Raw genomic sequence first — 17,892 nt, 5'->3', positions numbered from 1 at the left:
GCGCGGCAGGTTCGCCCCCACCCCGTCCCTCCTCGCTTGCCCCCCCCTCCCCGGTGTGTGTGTCCCCCCCCCTCCCGGTTCCCCGCCCTCCCCTCCCGTCCCTCCCGCCCGGTGCTGGTGGCGGCGGCGGCGGCGGCAGCGGGCCCCGGGCGCGGCCCGCTCCCCTCAGCGCCGCTCCCGCCGCCGCCGCGCGCCCGCACCGGCCCCGCCAACCGTCCTCGTCCCCCCATCCCCCCCACACACACCCGGGCCTTGCCGGCGGAGCCGGGCCGAGCGGCGGCACCTCCCGACCGCCATTCCGCCCCAAAACTTTCCGCTTTCCCCTTCCCACTCTCCGGGACTTCCTTGTGCCGCCCGTGCGCGCGGAGGGGGGGGGGGGGGAGGAGGCGTGTGCGGCGGCGGCGGCGGCGAGGGGGGATTTACCGTCTGGGCGCAGGCTGGCCGGGACCCCGGGGGAAGCGGAGTTGCACCATGCGCGGCAAGTGAGGGGAAAGTCTCCGCCGGCGCCGCCCGCAGAAGTTGAGGCTTTTTTTTTTCCCCCCGCCGGGAGCGGGAGCTGCGCCTTTAACGCCCGCTGCGCGAGGTGAGTTTCCGAGGCGGATTATTCATCCCGGGGACACTGGTGTTTTGGGGTGTTTTTTTTTTTTTTTTCTTTAAATATTTATTTATTTATTTATTTATCTTTCTCTCACTTGCGCCGAGGTGACAAACGTCCTTCCCCCCCCGCTTTCTCCCATCCCCCCCCCCTCCCCCCCAGCCCAGCCGAGGCCTGGGACCGGGGCCCGTCGCCCCCCGCGCCCCCACGCAGCCCGCCCTGACCCGCCCGGGGTGGGGGGTGGGGGGGGTCGCTCAGGCGCAGCCTGTTATGGCGAAGTTTTTTGAACCCGGGCGTTTTGGGGGGGGGGGATCTGTTTGGTTTGGGGTGTTTTTTCTTTCCTTTTTTTTTTCTTTTTTTTTTTTTTTTTTTTATGTAGATGTGTGCGGGGCTGCCGTCTCGGTGGCGGGTGTGCTTTCATCTGCCCACCGACCCCGGGGCCAGTGTGTGTGTATGTGTATGTGCGTGTTGGGGGGGGAGGGGGCAGTTATTGGAGCGGCTCCCTACTTCTCAAATAGTATTTTGGTGTATTATTTTTTTAATTTAAAAACAAAACAAAAAAAAAGGAGAAATGCTCGGGGAGGGGGGGCGGGGGGGGGGGGGGAATGCGAGGTATTCACGCTGGAGTGTGGAGTTTGCAGAGCCCGGGTGGGGGAGGGGATCCCATTCATCGCCAGGGCTTGAATCAGCAGCGGGCGGAGGGGCCGATCGCTCCCGCACATCGAAGTTTACTTCCAAGTAGGTAAACAAGTTAGTGTGTGTGTGTCCCCCACCCCCTCTTCTCCCCCCCAATCCCTACCGTATGCTGCTGCCAGCCCCGTTACCGGCTCAGCGGGCCGGTGGTGCCGCCGGGGAGCCCCCAGCGGGGCTGGGTGCTGGAGGGCGGTGGGGGGGTCCGGGTGGCGGAGGGGGGCCTGGGGGCTGTCGGCCGGGCGCTGTGGGGCTGCAGCGGGGCTGCAGACCTGTTGCACAGCAGTTTGTTGCAGGCCGGTGTGCCCAGCCCCGGTGCGGTCCCTGCAGGGGAACGGGAATGGCGGGGGGTGGGGGAACGGGACGGACGACGAGGGGTGGAGGGCACCTTTGCCTCCACCGCTGTCATCTGGCCCGGCCTGTGCCCCGTTTTGGGGAGCCCGGTGGGATCTAGGGGGTTGGTCTGGCCGTGCGGCGCGATGCGTGGCTCAGGGTTGGGGTGGTGTGATGTAAAGCGGGTGACCCTTGACCTATTTAATTATATGTTGTTGGGTTCTCGGGTAGACATCCTGCGCGGCACAAAAAGGGGAAAAAACACAAAGCCACACCCTGAAAGTTAGGCTTGCATATTAATTTCTCAAAGTCGGTGTTAAGACTGAATAAAGGCTTTCCTTTATGTTGTCTTAACATGTCTCTTGCGGTTCTCCACGAGGACTTGTACAGCGTCGCGCAAGTCTTAAAGTGCATATATGTGTGTTGGTGGGGGAGGGGAAGCGGTCTGTTTGGTGGAGCTCGTTGAGTGTTTCATGAAAAAAAAAGAAAATATTGCAGCATAATGTTGCAGAAAACTGAAATACTCCATTGAAAAGAGTGTTCTTCAAATGATGATTTGAATAAAATGGAGTGTAAAATTAAAATTTCAAGACTGGTGTTTTAGGCTAATAGCATGAAAACAAATATATTGCGCCAGAGGGAGATCTGATCGTAGGTAATAAATACAAGGTCTTTCCTCGTGACAAATACAATGTCATATCTTTCTTCCTTAGCCCATTTATTAGCCATCCTTCAACTGAGACCGCTCATGTGGCATGTATAACGTTTAACATAATATACCTTGCTCACCATGTGGCTGCACATGCTGGATTTAGGCCTCTTCCTGTCCTACAGCTAGTGTACTGTCAACTGCAGAGACACTGGGCAGGTTTTGAAGCAAATATATTTATTCTGTGATAGCAGATGTTGCTGGCAAGAGAGCGGATTGTCCTAGTGTGTTTCGATGTTGGTTTGGTTGTTGTTGTTTTTTTTTTTTTTCCCCTTAAACAATTACAGATAATAACTGCAACATCTCAACGACAGCAATAGTAAAAAAGGGAAGCTTTCCCACAGAAGGTTTGTAGAGGGGGTGGGAGGAAAAAGGAAAGAGAGAGGGGGAGGATGCTATCACATTAAAAATACATTAAACCTTTCTTGGACTACATACAATAATGCTAAAAACAGTGGAGATTTGAGCAGAGCTGCTGTAGTCATCTCAGTTTAACACCTTCAGTGAGCTAAGCAAACAACCAAGGTTGTTTTTTCTCCCCCTGAGATGCAAAAGTGTGTTTCAGAAGCAGAGGATTAAAAATTACGCATACATGTAAACACTGGCAACTGCACAACTGTCCAAGTCTCATAGGACAAACCTCCCCCCCACCCCCTGCAGATAAGTTGTCGACTGAATACATCCTCTGCCCTTCCCCCACCCAATTAAGTAAGGTAACTACAATGTCCTCTGCCATGCCACTGCTGTGAGTATGCTACTTGTTCTTCTCTTCAGCAGGTGGCATGTATCCTCCACAATAAGAGTATCGAAAGAGCAAAAATAAATTAAATCCTTGATAAGGAAGGGGGACGTGTCTGCGCTTGGAATTGTCAGGCTTCTGCTCCACCAGTTTGTCCAGTTTTGGTCCTCACATTGATTTACAGGTGGACTTTTCCCATTTCCATGGCAGCGGGGCCAGAAATAGACATGTGTCCTCTTGATACATCTAATGTGCCATGCCCTGGAAGAGCTTCCTGAATGGAGACTCCTCTGGCAGTGGCAGTCATTAAAGGCCTACATCCCTGAACATGGAAGGAGTAGAGGAGAACGTCTTTCAGCACGGATGGGATGTTGTTTCTTGGTAGCTGAGATAAGTCATTAGTGTGATGCGCTTAAGATTTAGCGATGCGCTGAATTCAGTTCATCGTGGAGATGAGTGAGGCTGGAAAACCCATCCCAGGGCTTTAGCCTGGTGATCACTGGAGATGGTGGGTGGGTGAGTCATTCAGTGCTATTGGCTTTTGCTGTTTTCTGTTGGCTTCTGTTAGAGTCCAGTGCTAGAATTCATGCTGTAGTCAGTATTGAATTGATGTTGTTTATATTTTAGTAGTGCCAGGGGGCCCCCATTCAAATCAGGGCCATTTTGGGAATATCATAGACGATGGTTCTTGCCCTGAAAAGGTTGTAGTGTGAGTGAGGGAGACAAAAAGCCAGAAGGGTAAATGGTGGAAAAAACTGACTCAGGGGAACAGCAGCTGATTGTAGTGCCTTATCAGTGGGACAACAGTGTGACCTCAGCTGGTAGGAGAGAGGAGAGTTGTTAACACCTGGCAGCGCCGCTGCCGATAAATCTGGCTGTTCTGTGCAAAGAGGGTGTGGGCATCCCTTTGCCTTCACAACATGCCATGCATATACCCTGCGTTCTCTTTACTATTACTCTTTTAACGCCTAGTATTATTTTAGATTAAGTACACCAGCCTGCCTATAAAACAATCAAGGTTTTGTAACTCTTGAGGGCAGATTCCTTTTTTTCATAATCTTCATTATGAGGCAAGATGGAAGTAATTTTGTAAACTCTTTTTCAGCTGCTAAATTAAACTCCATTCCCTCTTCCCCTCCCGCCTCTTGCCTATTTTTAGTTAGGAGGAAATAGCTGACCTCTTTACAGCAAAAACCCAGACCCCCTGGGTGCCATTTATAGGTCTCTACCAAATGGCCTACTTGGACAAGTTGGTTGAAATTAAACAAAAACATTGGAACTACAGCTCTACTTAGGAATAGGAGCCTTCCTGTCAATACGAAATCTGTCGTTTTAATGATAGCGAAACAAATGTCCAAAGGTGAAAAACGGGATTTACATTATTTTTCTTTTCTTTGGTAGACGAGAATATTTTAAAGTTGTGGTGTATTTTTTTTTTGTGTGTGGCAGTCTGGTCATTAATATAATGGAATTTCATTTAAGATTGACTGACAGTATTTTGTTTTACAAACACAAGAAGCCTCCCGAAGTTAGGACTGTGTAAAAGCTAGGGGGAATCAAAGAAGAGTGTTCGATCTCATAAGAAAAGGTCATTGTTTCTTACCAGTTTTCTTCTTGTGTAGAGATCTTATCCTAGATGGAGATTTATAAATAATAGTTACTGATATTTAGTATTCCATAGAAATAAAAAATTGCTCCTGCTAGCCTAACTGAAAGCAAGTTTTAACTATGGATACATGACTGTTTTTGAAGGTTAAGGAGCACAGGCATCTTGCATTGCTTTTCTTGTGCGTATTTGTATTTAGTTTAAGTGATATTGATGCTGTAAAAATATTGGATTCTAGCAGCAGGTATTGGATTTCTTCGTTTGTTGTTTGAGGAGAGAAGAGCTTGTGGGTATATGCACAGTCTATACGTTGCCTCTGGAATCCTCTGTCCAGGTCCCAGCCACCAGTCCCTTTCTTTACTCTGGGTTACTGGTGTGACTGCAGTAGGAAAAGGGGCTTGGGGTTAGGCACATCTGATGATTTGGCTTCTATTTTTATAATCTTGTTGACTTTATGCCATAAAAGGGGCATCACAATGTTTAACCCCATTTCTTGACCTTCCCTATTTGTAGGCTGGACAATCAATACGTGTCTGCTTGTCCTATTTAAATTGGAGTGCATGTAAAGAGTCATAATTTTATATGAAGTTACAACGCATTTTTTTGCTAAGAACTCTATAGTATCCATGCAATACAAAATCATGACAATAATACTGTAGTATGAAGAAGCAATTATTTTAATATTTTAGTTAATCCCATTGCATAAATGCAGTTCGGCTTCAGTGTTGAATCTTACTCGTTTGCTATGAGTAGTAACACAGTACGCTAAACACGTGGACAAAACGGTGCCTCTTGACGCTTAGATGACATGACTTGTAGCCTATTTATGAACAGATGAGTAGCACTGATAATGATATATATATACACTCATCAAAATACTTTTGCCTAATTAAGTGCTGAGTTTTATTGACTCTCTTTGCCATTGGAGGGTGAAACAAGGCATTTTAAAAAGCAGTGTTCTCCATTAATATGTAACAGTTACTCTATACGTTGTTCCTCTGCCATTCAAAATGTGATTGCATTTACTGACCTAAATTTCATTTGATCTCCTAAGTCTTAGTTACAGTTTAACCTCTTACTACTATGTAGTGGACTTATGGTTTTATGCGAGAAAGTGCATTCTGATTTTGTCAGGTGGAAAGATGTGGTAACATCAAATATGATTTTATTTTTTTTTCTGATTGAAATGCAACTTTCCTGTACTTGCAGTAAATTATTGATACAGCAAAGAAGGGACAGTTTTCCCTTAGGCATTAAAAATACTTGGAAAATATCCTTTGGCATTATCTTCAAAAAAACAAAGAGGATTTTCTTTTGGTGGATAGATTCCCTTTGTCATTCTGCAGAATAACACATTTGTTGTGCTCCTTTTTGAACACAGCAAACTGCACTGGATGTACGACTTTGGCTTCTGCAGTGTTTTACTGGGTAGCACTATCAGCTCTTCATTAATCCTCTGCCATTGAATGGAAACTCTGCAGAATATTCTCCGTAGTTCAAAAGTGAAGCCAACTATTAATTTATATTTCTGAACAGAATAATGTTATAACAGCACCACTGAAAGGAAGCTGTTGCATGGTTATGATTAACTGGTACATACAGCTGTTGTTGTGTTTCATGCTTAGAAGTGTCCACCGATGAGTTTGTGCCAATTTGAACACAACCCTGTAGCCTACAGCAAAATCATTGGAAAGATGTTCGTCCAAAAGAATTGACCTTCACAGTCTACGGTTAATACATACGTGAGACATAAAAAGTGAAGTAAAAATACAGATTGTTTTTGTGAATCCGTGCATGTTGGTAACTTACAATTAGGAATTGTTATAACCACATGATAGTTTCAGTGTCATTTAGCAGCTACGAGTTGCTTGTTGTCTATGCCAGTGGGTTTAGTCTAGTTGCTACTGACAGAGGATATGTGCGCGTCCAGAGACCCATTAGTATTAAGACTTTTGTTAGCACATAGTCTCAGTTGGGATTGTTGACCAGTAATCAGTTTCATAATTATTAGTTGTTTAAAAGGAACTATGCTAATTCCCATATGTGCGTGCATGCACAGGTACATACATGTACATAGCTAGCCTTAAGGTAGTCCAAAAAGTAGCTTCGGTGAAAAAAGGGGTCACCCTGAGGTTGGAGAACGGTGCTGGAGTGCGATGGATAGGCTCTCAACCCCTGAACTAGGATGTGCTCAGGTTTCAAGCTCCAGTCAGCAGCTCCTGAGGTGGTGCAGAACCAGCGAAATGGATTTAAGACTGGGGCAGTCTGGGTGGCAGGTTTTGGGAGAAGGCAGAGTTGCAGCATCCTTTAATGATTTGCTTGCTGAAATGTGGCAAAGTCAGGCGTGGATGAATACTGTGCTTAGACATCTGACTGAGCATGGTGAGACCAACTGAGGTACCATATGTGGATCCACACATTGGTGGATGCATTCAAACTTCAAAATGATAATCTCTTAACTCCCCCCCCCCCCCCCCCCCTTTTTTTTTTTTTTTCCTTCTGTTCAGTTTTTGGTTGCTCTTAGAAGTAAAATTTAAACCCTCATCTCAACAGAGAGATCAAGGCAAAATTACCTTCTTCCCGAGCGTTATCCACAGATAGGGTCGAGCTTTGCTGATGGGGTAGGACAGAGAATCCAAGCACAGACAGTGCCTGTTCATATTGTGGGGATTAGTTTCCAAGGATATTTATCTGGTGCTTTTTACAGTCACAAAACAAACTTAACTCTTCTTGTGCCCTTTTACATGCACAACATGAATTAGACCTCTAGGAATAGGTTTATAAATTGATTGAAACACACCAAATATTTTCTAATTTTTTTTCAGAAGGTATTGGTAATGCTACCAGTTATATGCATTCAGCTCTCTTTCATTGTAGCTTAACTTTGCTGGGGTTTTTGTTTGTTTGTTTTTTAATTTTTGGATTGAGTTTTGTCCTTTTTTAATATAAAACTTCTGTAGTTTTATGTAGTTATTGTAGTTTACTTTTTAATTTGTTGACTTCTAAACTAAAATAATGTAACCTGGAAGGGACAGATAAAAGGCAGGCCTGAGGATTATTCTAATGAAGAGCACGTCTTCCTTCCTATCCCATTTCTCAAAAATGAAAGTAAAGAACAGAAGCAAGTACATTTTTTAATAACATTGCATGATGTTTACAAGACGGATTTTGTGTCATTCTGTGAAAGTTATTCAAGGTTTCTTTATTTCCATTTTGACTGCTGCTGGGTTTTTTGGGTTGATGGTGTTGTAACTCATTAACAATGCTCATTTTTATTTGTAGGAATCTGGTTTTGTATTAAAAAAAAACTTGAACAGGCTTGGCTCTGATACTTGTATCTGCTTGTATCAATAAGGATCTTACATAACCAGTTAATTTAAATGAGCCAATTAGTTTAAAAGTAGCGCGTGACAGTGAATCGTAAAAATTCATCCAGCTTCCTTCTCACAGGATTTTATGTGCTTGGAAGGCAAGTTGAAAGGATGGCCTTAGATGCAATATTAGAGTGGAAGGAAACACGCTATCTATTACATACAGCTCAAATTTACTAAAGCAGTAACATAATGATTACTCTCACTGCTGATGAATGAAATCAACTTTCCTGGGAGACCACCATCATGTCCTTAGTACCTAGTCTGGTAATGCTGGGTAGAGGTTAGGTAAAAAATAGAAATGTAGCGTAGGCCCTGATGGGCAGGTTACAAGAAGGAGGAAGACGACCGGGAGTAGGTCACCTCAAAAGCTAGACTCCACTGGTTTTAACCTGCTAACCATCAAGTAGCCAACCAACATTTTTTAGGAATTTTCCGAACTGTATTTTTTTTCTTGGCTAAGATGACATGCCTTCAAAACACTTATTCTTGTGTATTTCTTCAGGGTTGTGATGGTATTATATATGGCATGAGGGTATTTTGTAATATGTTAGTGTTATTTTGTGGTTACAGCAATAGCTTTCTGTGTGTGTCTTTTTTCTAATGTTTTGCGTGCTTGTATGCATATTGTCCTCACTGCTGGATCAAATTTTTTATTTTAAATTTTGCTTAGAGTAGACAATATATTCTTCATGGTATCTATAACATTACCAACAGCATATGTTTTGGGTTAAAAAAACACTTGAAACATGGAAGGGTTCTGTGTTCTCTAATAGCAACATGTTAAATGCAATTATACATTGTCAATTTGGTCATACTCAGTGAATGGTGGCTTTGTAGATAAGGGTTGTTGTGCACAGCAGGTGTTTATGTACATGGAGTCCAGCGTGAAAGAAAGAAATTTAGTTTCCTCTTACTAAAAATATGTAGTGATCAGCATCCTGTACATACTTAAGTGTTCAGATAATTACAGTGAATACCTTTGTAGTTTGAATATTTTGTAGTAGCAAACAACTACAAACTGCAGGTTTGCTACTGTATTCGTATTGCCATGAGATTGTTTTGAAGTACAGTGTTTTTCCTTCTTTTTAAAGTAAATTTGAATAAGTATCTATAGAAGAAAAAAACCTGTTCCTTAACATCTTTACAAGGCAATTGATAGGGCACTCCTTTCCACAGCTGGATTAATGCACTATAAGTAGAATGTAAATGATTTATCTGCCTACCATCCTACAGAACTACTATGATAATTTTATTAATGACTGTTTTTGAAGAATTTTAAACACATTGTCAATTTTTTTTTTTTTTTGCTAGTTTATTAAAAAGCGTGAATGTAAAATTCTACTTACTAAAGTACAATCCCATTTTCCATCAAATTATAAATTAGGACAGCAGAGTATCAAAAGAAAATGCCGAAAAAAAGTTTGATCTCCCTCTTGGTGGTCAGGTTAGAGTTAGAAGTAATGATTGCATTAATTTGTTAATCTTCAGTTAATCTGTAAATTAGTTTCTTGGCTAACAGAGTTGGGTTTAGGGTATTAGATTGCCTCTGAACAAGCCTCTGCTAGGTTTTTCCAACTCTTTTGTAATTGCTTTAAAACTCTTTCTTTTACCACCTCCCCCCCACTCCTTGCCCCTGTGAAAGCTATTGGAGTTTCTAGTGAAGTTTAACAGAGGTCTCATTTTAATGGATATTTTCTGTATTTCATAGTTTTTCTTTCTGTCAGCTCCACGATACAGAGGTAACGCCAGCAAGGGCAGAGTTGATGATACATTTGTGTTCTGAACATTCAACAAATCCTGTTATAGCTATGGCTTGATATTTCAAAAACGTGTTTGGTGTATGCAGGAGACTTCTAGGATCAGGCCTTATATTATGGCAGCACAGATTCTTGACGGATTAAGTAAACATTTCTGAGAATTTTTTAAAGCAATGGATGGAGTGCATGATTTCAGCTTTAGTCCTGGCAGTGTGCTTGTAATGCAACAGAGATTGTGGTGTCCCTCTCCTTTCCCGTGGCCCACATAAGTAGACTTTTTTTGTACAGCATAACTTCCGTGATCTATTTTGAATACCGTTCTTATCTGAATCCTTACAATGTTCTTTGAAGTTTCTGTAGCTGGCAAAGATGAAGTCAAGATTTAGAGCTGTTTCTTTAAAATGTGCAGGAGCTGTGTTGGCTATGTTGAAATTTACTTAGGCTTAGTTTTTTGCAGTATAAAGTATAAGACTTAGCAATTTGGGGCTGCAAACACATCCATTGAAAAGTGACCAGCTTAGATGGATGGTTGGAACCTGTGACTTTTTTCAGTGAAGTGCCCTTAGTTTTTCAGTCCAACCCACATCAAAAGGTCTAAGAAACTCTAGCAGCAGCCACCCATAAAGCAACTGATAAGCAGTGGCAGGATGCTTTTGTTGTTGCCTGTCTAGATCATGTACAGTCTCAAAACTATTCTGCCAACTGTGACCTACCATATAAGAAGCCCAACATGTCAGGTCCAGCACCTGATGCTTGTCTTTTGCGTAGGGTTATGAATGCCATACCCTCTGTCGAGACCACGTGCCAGCCTTCCCATGCAGCGATGGGTATACCCCACATGTTTTACACTGGCTGGAGGCTGGAGCTGTACTTTGTCTAATCTGTTCTGTGATGAATCTCAGCAGTCTGGTCTCATTGCTTTGTACAGACCACAGTACTGAGCCTACCTCAGCCAACTGGTTAATGCCAGCTAAGCAAAGCCTTCTGCAGGTATGAGTCTTGGTTGACATCAGTGAGGCTCGGTTGGAAGGCAGAAGCCTGGCAGTGCATAGCGCAACGCTTCATCCTTTGTATTAGATACTGGACATAGAAATAAATATGAAGGTTTCACTGCTCCTAAATGAAAAAAAAAACCCACCCTGGAATGGGAGTGTCTGTGTGCTGGAGATGTGGTGTATGTGTTTTACTTTAATTTACTGTTTTTTCTCTCGCGTAGTTGCTCTGTGTATGTCAACAGTGGATATTATGCAGTGGAAAATTATGCAGAAGGAGCATTAAGTTTATTTTTCTAACCTTAAAAATAAATTTTGCGACTTACACTTTTTCATTTGATGACTCAGGCATTCTACAAATAGTTGTTTTACATAAATATATAATTATTTATGCTGTTAGCATTGTCTTGATTGTTATTTTTGTCTTTGGAAATACATATGGTTATTTCTCTGGTGTCTCAAGTGGAGCGAATGTCTTGCCAGCCTATTTAACGTGCTAACGTATGTGAGAAAGTATGCCCTGTGGCCTGAAACATCATTTATGTATTTGCCAGTTGCCTCAGTCTTTTAATTTCTGTTTGTATGCATTGCATTTGGTTAGGTTGAATTTATTATTGATTTCAACTGTTTGCAAATATTCTACTGACAGACCATTTGCTTGTGTCTCCTTTGAGCCAGCATTTTACCCTCATTAGTCTATGGACATGTTCTTTGAATGTTAGCCAAATGCATTCATAAAACCAGCAAAATCAAAAGAAAGAAAAAGTACAAGAGCTGTGTGACCTATTATTTGTAAACACATTACAAAACTGCCTTTCAGTGTTTGACTATATTATACTATTTTTTTTTTTTCAAGTTTTCCCTTTTTCTTCTCAGTTTTTCTGAGCATCCCACTATACACAGCTATTTGCTCATATATTTTAATTGCTATTTTATTTTTTCTTTTTTGGTACATTCTTGTTTGATTTCTTTTTGAAGACTAAAGCTGCTATGTAAATTAAAGCAGTAATATTTACCAGTTCTCTAATTCTGTAGTTTCAAACCGTGGCTTGCAAGCTGCTCAGGGACACACAGACTGTTTTTTTAGAGATCTGGGGGGAGGGAGGGGGGAAGGAAGTCTATTGTAGTTCTGCTCAAATTCACTGTACAAGGTATCTTTATAGGTCCACAAATTTAAAGAGATTAAAAACCGCTGATCTAATTATATTGTAAACTTCTTAAGGATGTGATGATATCTATTTTTATGGCTTACTGCTTTGTGGGTGTATATATCATTAGGCAAGTAATAACCTTTGTTTTTACCAAAGGTAGTTTATACCAACATTAAATTTTGGCATCAGTTTTGTTATATCGTGTAGATTTTTATGAAAATATTACTTCTCTTTTGTAGGGCTGTGATCAGTATTCTCTGATAGAACACAGGTCTGACTGATCTTTAGTTGCACAAAGAATAATCTAGAGAGCAGCGTTTGGATTCCCTTAGTTGTGCTTATCAGGTCTGTCACATAGCAAACTTGCTCAACTGATTTTTCTTTTCTTTTTTGGGGATCTTATGCAGTACCGGTTCTCTTTTAGACTCCAGCCATTTATATGGTACCATCACATTTCAGTAAATCCAAATTCTTGCATCTTAAAATGTCAAGAATTTTGTTAATTGCTGTTACTACATTTCTGTTCGCTCCTCTGCTTGCGAGCAGCACTCGATGTTAATGTTAGGAGGGGTTAGGTAGAGGAGGTGTGTATGGTGAGAGTGGGGGTGGGAAGTAAAACAGGCTCTGGCTGTTTACACATTCCAGGAGACCATGGATCTGCGCTCTTTGAGGCCTGAAATATTTTCCTTTTCACTATCAGTCTTGCAGATCTGGGGTATTTGGGCATGCTGCCCATAAAAATAAATACTAATATGTTAATCTCTTAGATTAAAATGTAATAAACTGTATTGTATCTTTTTGTGCATGTGCATAAGAAGAAAGATTAGCAGCACTTTGTAATTAGTATATGACATTTTAAGAAGTACTGAAAATTATGACTATTGCTATACTTTCCTCAAGAATTGCCTATAAAAGGACAAAGTGAGTTTGACTCCTTCCTTCTTGCTAGTTTGTTCCAAAGGAAAGTCACATAATCAAGATATTTTTGCTAACTAGATTTTCTGTTTTCAGCCTGATAACCTTTGGCTCGAGGAGCTGAGGATGAGTCCTTTTTTCTGATTTCTATGTAATGCATGTATGTACATGCATTTTTATTTTTTTTTTTTCATTTATTTTGAGATGGATTTAGTCTGCTTTGTTTGATTTGTTCATTTGATTATTCTGGTTTCCAGCACTTATGTTTCTGAGTTCTGATGAAATCAAATACACAAAGCTGTCCACCTGCATGCCTTTTTTTTTTTTTTTTTTGAATATTGGAAATTATTTCCTGCAGACTGCACTAAAATACAGACTGAGCAGGCAGACAGATGAATAATGATTTCTTCCAGGTTCTGCATAATGTAATGAACAGACCTTCTGTTTATTATTATTTATTATCAATGTTTGTATACATGTGATTTTCTTCCCTGAAACTTGCTTTCTTGGGCTTCTTAAAGCTGTATACTATGTGTGCTGTTACTGTTTTTTTCCAAGTGGTGCAGTAATGCCACTTAGTCACTCCAGCAACTCATTTTGTCGCTGGGACTTGACATGGCTTAACTTGTTATTATTTCTGCTTTCTAAACAGAATTTGTTGCCCTCCAGAAATACTAGCATATAGTTATGACACCAAAAAACAAGACGGTCCCACTGAGATAACAGCTGTTATATTCAGTCTTAAGACCATCCTAGCCCATGCAGTGCAAAAGGTAACTTAGACTATACTTTTTTTCCCAAAGCAGTTAATTGCTTAAATCTTTCTTGCATAGCTGTGACCTTCATCTAATCGGTGTTTAGAGGCATTAAACCATTTTCTGAAAAGCAGTAGGCTACTTCAGCTAGACCACCAGCAACTTAGATAAACACATGGTAATATCCCCTCTCTTGTCTACATTTTTAGGACCAAAGTACTGCTCTCATCATGTAGCGATCTGGATCTAAAGCCAGAGGTTGTTTGGGGTTGCTGTCAGGCGGGATCCATCTGTTGAGTTTAACCTAAATGGAAGTAAACATTAAGGTTACCTGCACCTCGTTATTTCTGTGCTTTTATAACAGACACTCAAGATTGTTTGTATACTGGCTATGGCTCATGCTGATTATGTTGTTAATAATTTGTGTCTCTAGTGTGTGTACTAGCTGGGTGCTTGTAAGAGGCCAACGTTTTCTAATATAGATACTTAAATAAGCGGCTTGGGTTTCAGAAGCTTTGAGCATGTACAGCTCCAATTGAAATCAGAGGAATAAGTGGCTGCTTAGTGCCTGGGTAAGTAATTACTCTTACACAGGAGTCTAAATACGGGGTGCATCGTAACATTCTGACAACAGATCACCTCCCAAAGTTTAATAAGGTAGTACTTTAAAAAGTACTGTAGAGAGATCTTACCAAGTGACTACTGCCAGTCTGAGTATAGATGTTTTTGTTTTGGTTTTTTTTGTGTTTCTTGAAAGGGCAAAATTTGATCCTGATCCTCAGAAGCAGCTCCTCACATTTAAAATACTGGTGACACTGTGAAGGTGGTATTTGTTTTGTACTGAAGTTAGGGGTTCTTTACTATAAATTTGTAACAAGTTTGTTTCCCATATGTGCTTAGTTTTATTTAATGTAACATTTGATGTAGTGGAAAGATGTACTATTACGTAGTAGTGGTTTGCTTTAGTATTTATTACAAATATTTCCTACCTTGAAAATCATGAAAACATGTTTTGTGGTTGAAATAGAAGCAACTGGGAACCTTGTTCTTTTTTAGACAAACAAAAACCCTAAAGGAAGAAGAATATGAGGTATAGTGACCTAATAAAAAAAGAACCAAATGCAAAATTAAACAGATTTACATATTAATTATGTGTATGAATATCTAGAAATGAGTAGTATCAAATGATGAACTTTACTATATAAGAATTATATGCAAATTGCACAGGTTTGGAGGTTGTTTTTTGGTTGTTTTTTTTCTTCTCAGTACTTTAGAGGTACCTGAATGCTGGCTGAGGACAGTTTAGTGAAAGATGTTTATTAAAAGAAACTTGACATGAAAAACAAAATGTGATGAACTGTTCCTGTCCATAGTGGAGTTCAGGACCCATAAAATAGTAACTTAGACGTCCTTCTTACTTTGTTCTCTTTCTGTTTAGGTTGAGATTGTAGACCTGTATGAGGCATACTCTAGGCTGTTTAAATATCAAAAAATTATTTCAAGCCACAGAAACTATGAAATCAAACTTTAGACATACACTTAAAGTTTCAATTATCATCTGTTTTGCTAGTTTACAGCAGTCTTTGACAGCCAATCACAATATAACAAGTTTGCATTGTTGGCCTAGCAAAACAGCCTGGGGTTAATTGTTCAACATTACATATACTACTTAATTACTTTATTTAGAATTGTTAATTAATACTTACTATTTTTTGTTTCACAAAATTTCCTAGAAATCTTAGTTATGAATCTGGCTGCTGCAGTAAAAAAAATAAGTGAACAGTAGGGCCCTGTCATAGGAGCATGCAGCTTGTAATGGAAAGAGGCCATTTTAGTACTTCATTTATTTCTTCAACCCAAGCCGATCAATGAGTAATTCGTGCATTTACATGCTTGTACCAGCATCTACCTTTGGATCTTTATGAGTCTCTGTTCAAATTAGGAGGGAACCCCACCTCCCCAGAATATGTGAAAACATAAAGACAGTTTGTAGTATACCAGCAAGCTACTGTCCCAAGAGACCTTTCACAGTTAACAGTAAGCCAGAGAATAGGAGTGTAATTTGGTCCTTGCAGGAGGGACACCTCACCCAACTGACAGATTTTTTGTTGGTCTTTTGCAGTTGCTGTTTCAAAAAGGTTTCTTTGACGATTGGTTTCACAGTTTTTGAACCTGATAGTTTCAAAGCCTATTCTAGGCTAGTCTGCTTCCTGTGAAGAGTGATGTTTAGTGAGGTGTTCTTGTATGCCACATCACGCTGGCAAGAAATAAATTGTGTTTTGATCCTGCAGATCTCGCTTCACTTATTAGATTTTATGTTCCTTTGAGGTGGGGAGGGAGCAAGAGAGAGAGAAGCAAACAACAGTGCTGGTACATTGTGGTGTTACTGGAGAGAGAGGCACGCATGCCAGCTTTCCTCAGGTTTGATCTTCTTGGGCATTATCAGTGGTACATCTGGTTGAGGCTGGTAGCAAACCAGTAGCTTAAAGAGGCTGTGATCTCTTGGAAGGTGAGCATCTACACACTGGTTTTCAACCTTTCATTGAGAAGTGGCCTTTCTGAAAGAGGAAATTGGTTCTGCAAGTGTTAATGAATGGCTACAAATTGTCATGTTGACAAATCTTTAAAAAAAACAAACAAATGAAAGTAAACCAAATAAAAAAAAAAAAAACAACCCCCACCCTCAACATCTCTCACCAAACCAAAATTAAGCAGATGACAGACTTGTTAACTGAGCACCAAGGGTTGTCTTAGGACGTAGGTGCTTACATTTTGAATTGATTTGCAATTGTCAACTTGATGTGTGTGGGAGGTAAAGTGAACTTTTCGTGAAAAACATTCTCATAAGAACAGTTGCTATTCATGGTTCTTCTGGTACATTTACGTGTGTGTTTCGGGAGAAGGGAAATGACATATCGGCGTTTTCAAGTCTTCTAAATCAAAAAATTGCCTCACGTTTTTGAAGCAACGCATTTTCAGATCTGTCCTGGTTTCAGCTGGGATAGAGTTGATTTTCTTCCTAGTAGCTGGTAGAGTGCTGTGGTTTGGATTTAGGATGAGAATAGTGTTGATAACGCACTGATGTTTTAGTCCTTGCTGAGCAGTGTTTAGTCAGGGACTTTTTCAGCTTCTCACACTGCCCTGCCAGCGAGGAGGCTGGGGTTGCGCAAGAGGCTGGCAGGGGGCACAGCCAAGACAGTTGACCCAAACTGGCCACAGGGATATTCCATACCATATAACGTCATGCTCAGCATATAAACTGGGGGGAGTTGGCCGGGGGGCAGCAGCTGCTGCTCATTGACTGGCTGGGCATTGATCAGCAGGTGGTGAGCAGTTGCATTGTGCATCACTTGTTTTGTACATTCTTTTACCATTATTATTGTTTTCCCTTTCTTTTCTGTTCTATTACAATGTCTTTATCTCAACCCCCGAGTTTTTACCTTTCTTTACAATTCTCTCCCGCGTGCCACTGGGGAGGAGTGAGTGAATGGCTGTGTGGTGTTTAGCTGCCTGCTGGGTTAAACTACGAGATCATATCCAGTTGTTTGGCTGCTGGAAAGATGTACTTCATTTTCCAGTAAATACGGTTTTCTTATTTTACAAAACTGTAATTTTTTCATTCTAATTGCAAGCATTTTAATTAAAATGCTGGTAATAAAAAGAGTATTTATATAAAGGAGTTGATGATGCCTGCTAATAGAAGATCAAAATTAGGCAAAAATTTTCATGTTCTCCATCATACTTCTTTACACAGGCATGTATGCCTTTATTCTATAATAGTTTGCAGAACATTTCAGGTGTTGTATGATTGCCAGTACTGCACAGGTTGACACTGATCTAAAAAGGAGTTGTGTTTAGAGCCAAGAACTGATCTTATTACCAGTTACAAATATGTCGCTCTCCTACTTGAACTTGCCTCAGTGTAGAAGTAAACTTAATGAAGCCATTTCTCCCCTAATATCTGGCTTTCCAGTTCTTAAACTTATTAATCAAAATGCAGCTAACAGCACTTTGGTTTTGATGTTTAAGTTGAATCTTAAAGAGTTTGACCTTAAAACAAACAAACAAACAAACAAAAAAAAATGAGAGAGACTCTCCTTCCAAATGTATTTATATACTTAAAGAATATTTTTGAGAAATTTGTCTTTAATGTAGGCCAGACATTTATTTCATATAGGATATGGTTATATGTATAAAATATTTATGCCTGTGCTTAATTGCACACACAGTAATTTCATGGAAATAAACAGCAGTACTCATGCACAGAAAGTTTAGT

At 40.8% G+C, this 17,892-nt stretch overlaps 1 protein-coding gene across 1 annotated transcript in view; it reads left to right on the top strand.

Moving 5' to 3' along the window:
- Positions 1–210: 210 nt before the first annotated feature.
- TBL1X (transducin beta like 1 X-linked) overlaps positions 211–17,892 on the top strand; it is a 209,944-nt gene continuing 192,262 nt past the window's right edge. Inside the window, exon 1 of the mRNA XM_082483713.1 lies at positions 211–583. The gene's annotated coding sequence lies outside the window, so the exon portion shown is untranslated. The remainder of the gene's footprint in view (positions 584–17,892) is intronic.

Source organism: Vanellus vanellus (assembly GCF_965231255.1).
Source record: "Vanellus vanellus genome assembly, chromosome: 1".
NCBI lineage: Eukaryota > Metazoa > Chordata > Aves > Charadriiformes > Charadriidae > Vanellus > Vanellus vanellus.
The sequence above is the reverse complement of the archived record's forward strand: the minus strand, read 5'-3'. Positions and strand labels throughout refer to the sequence as shown.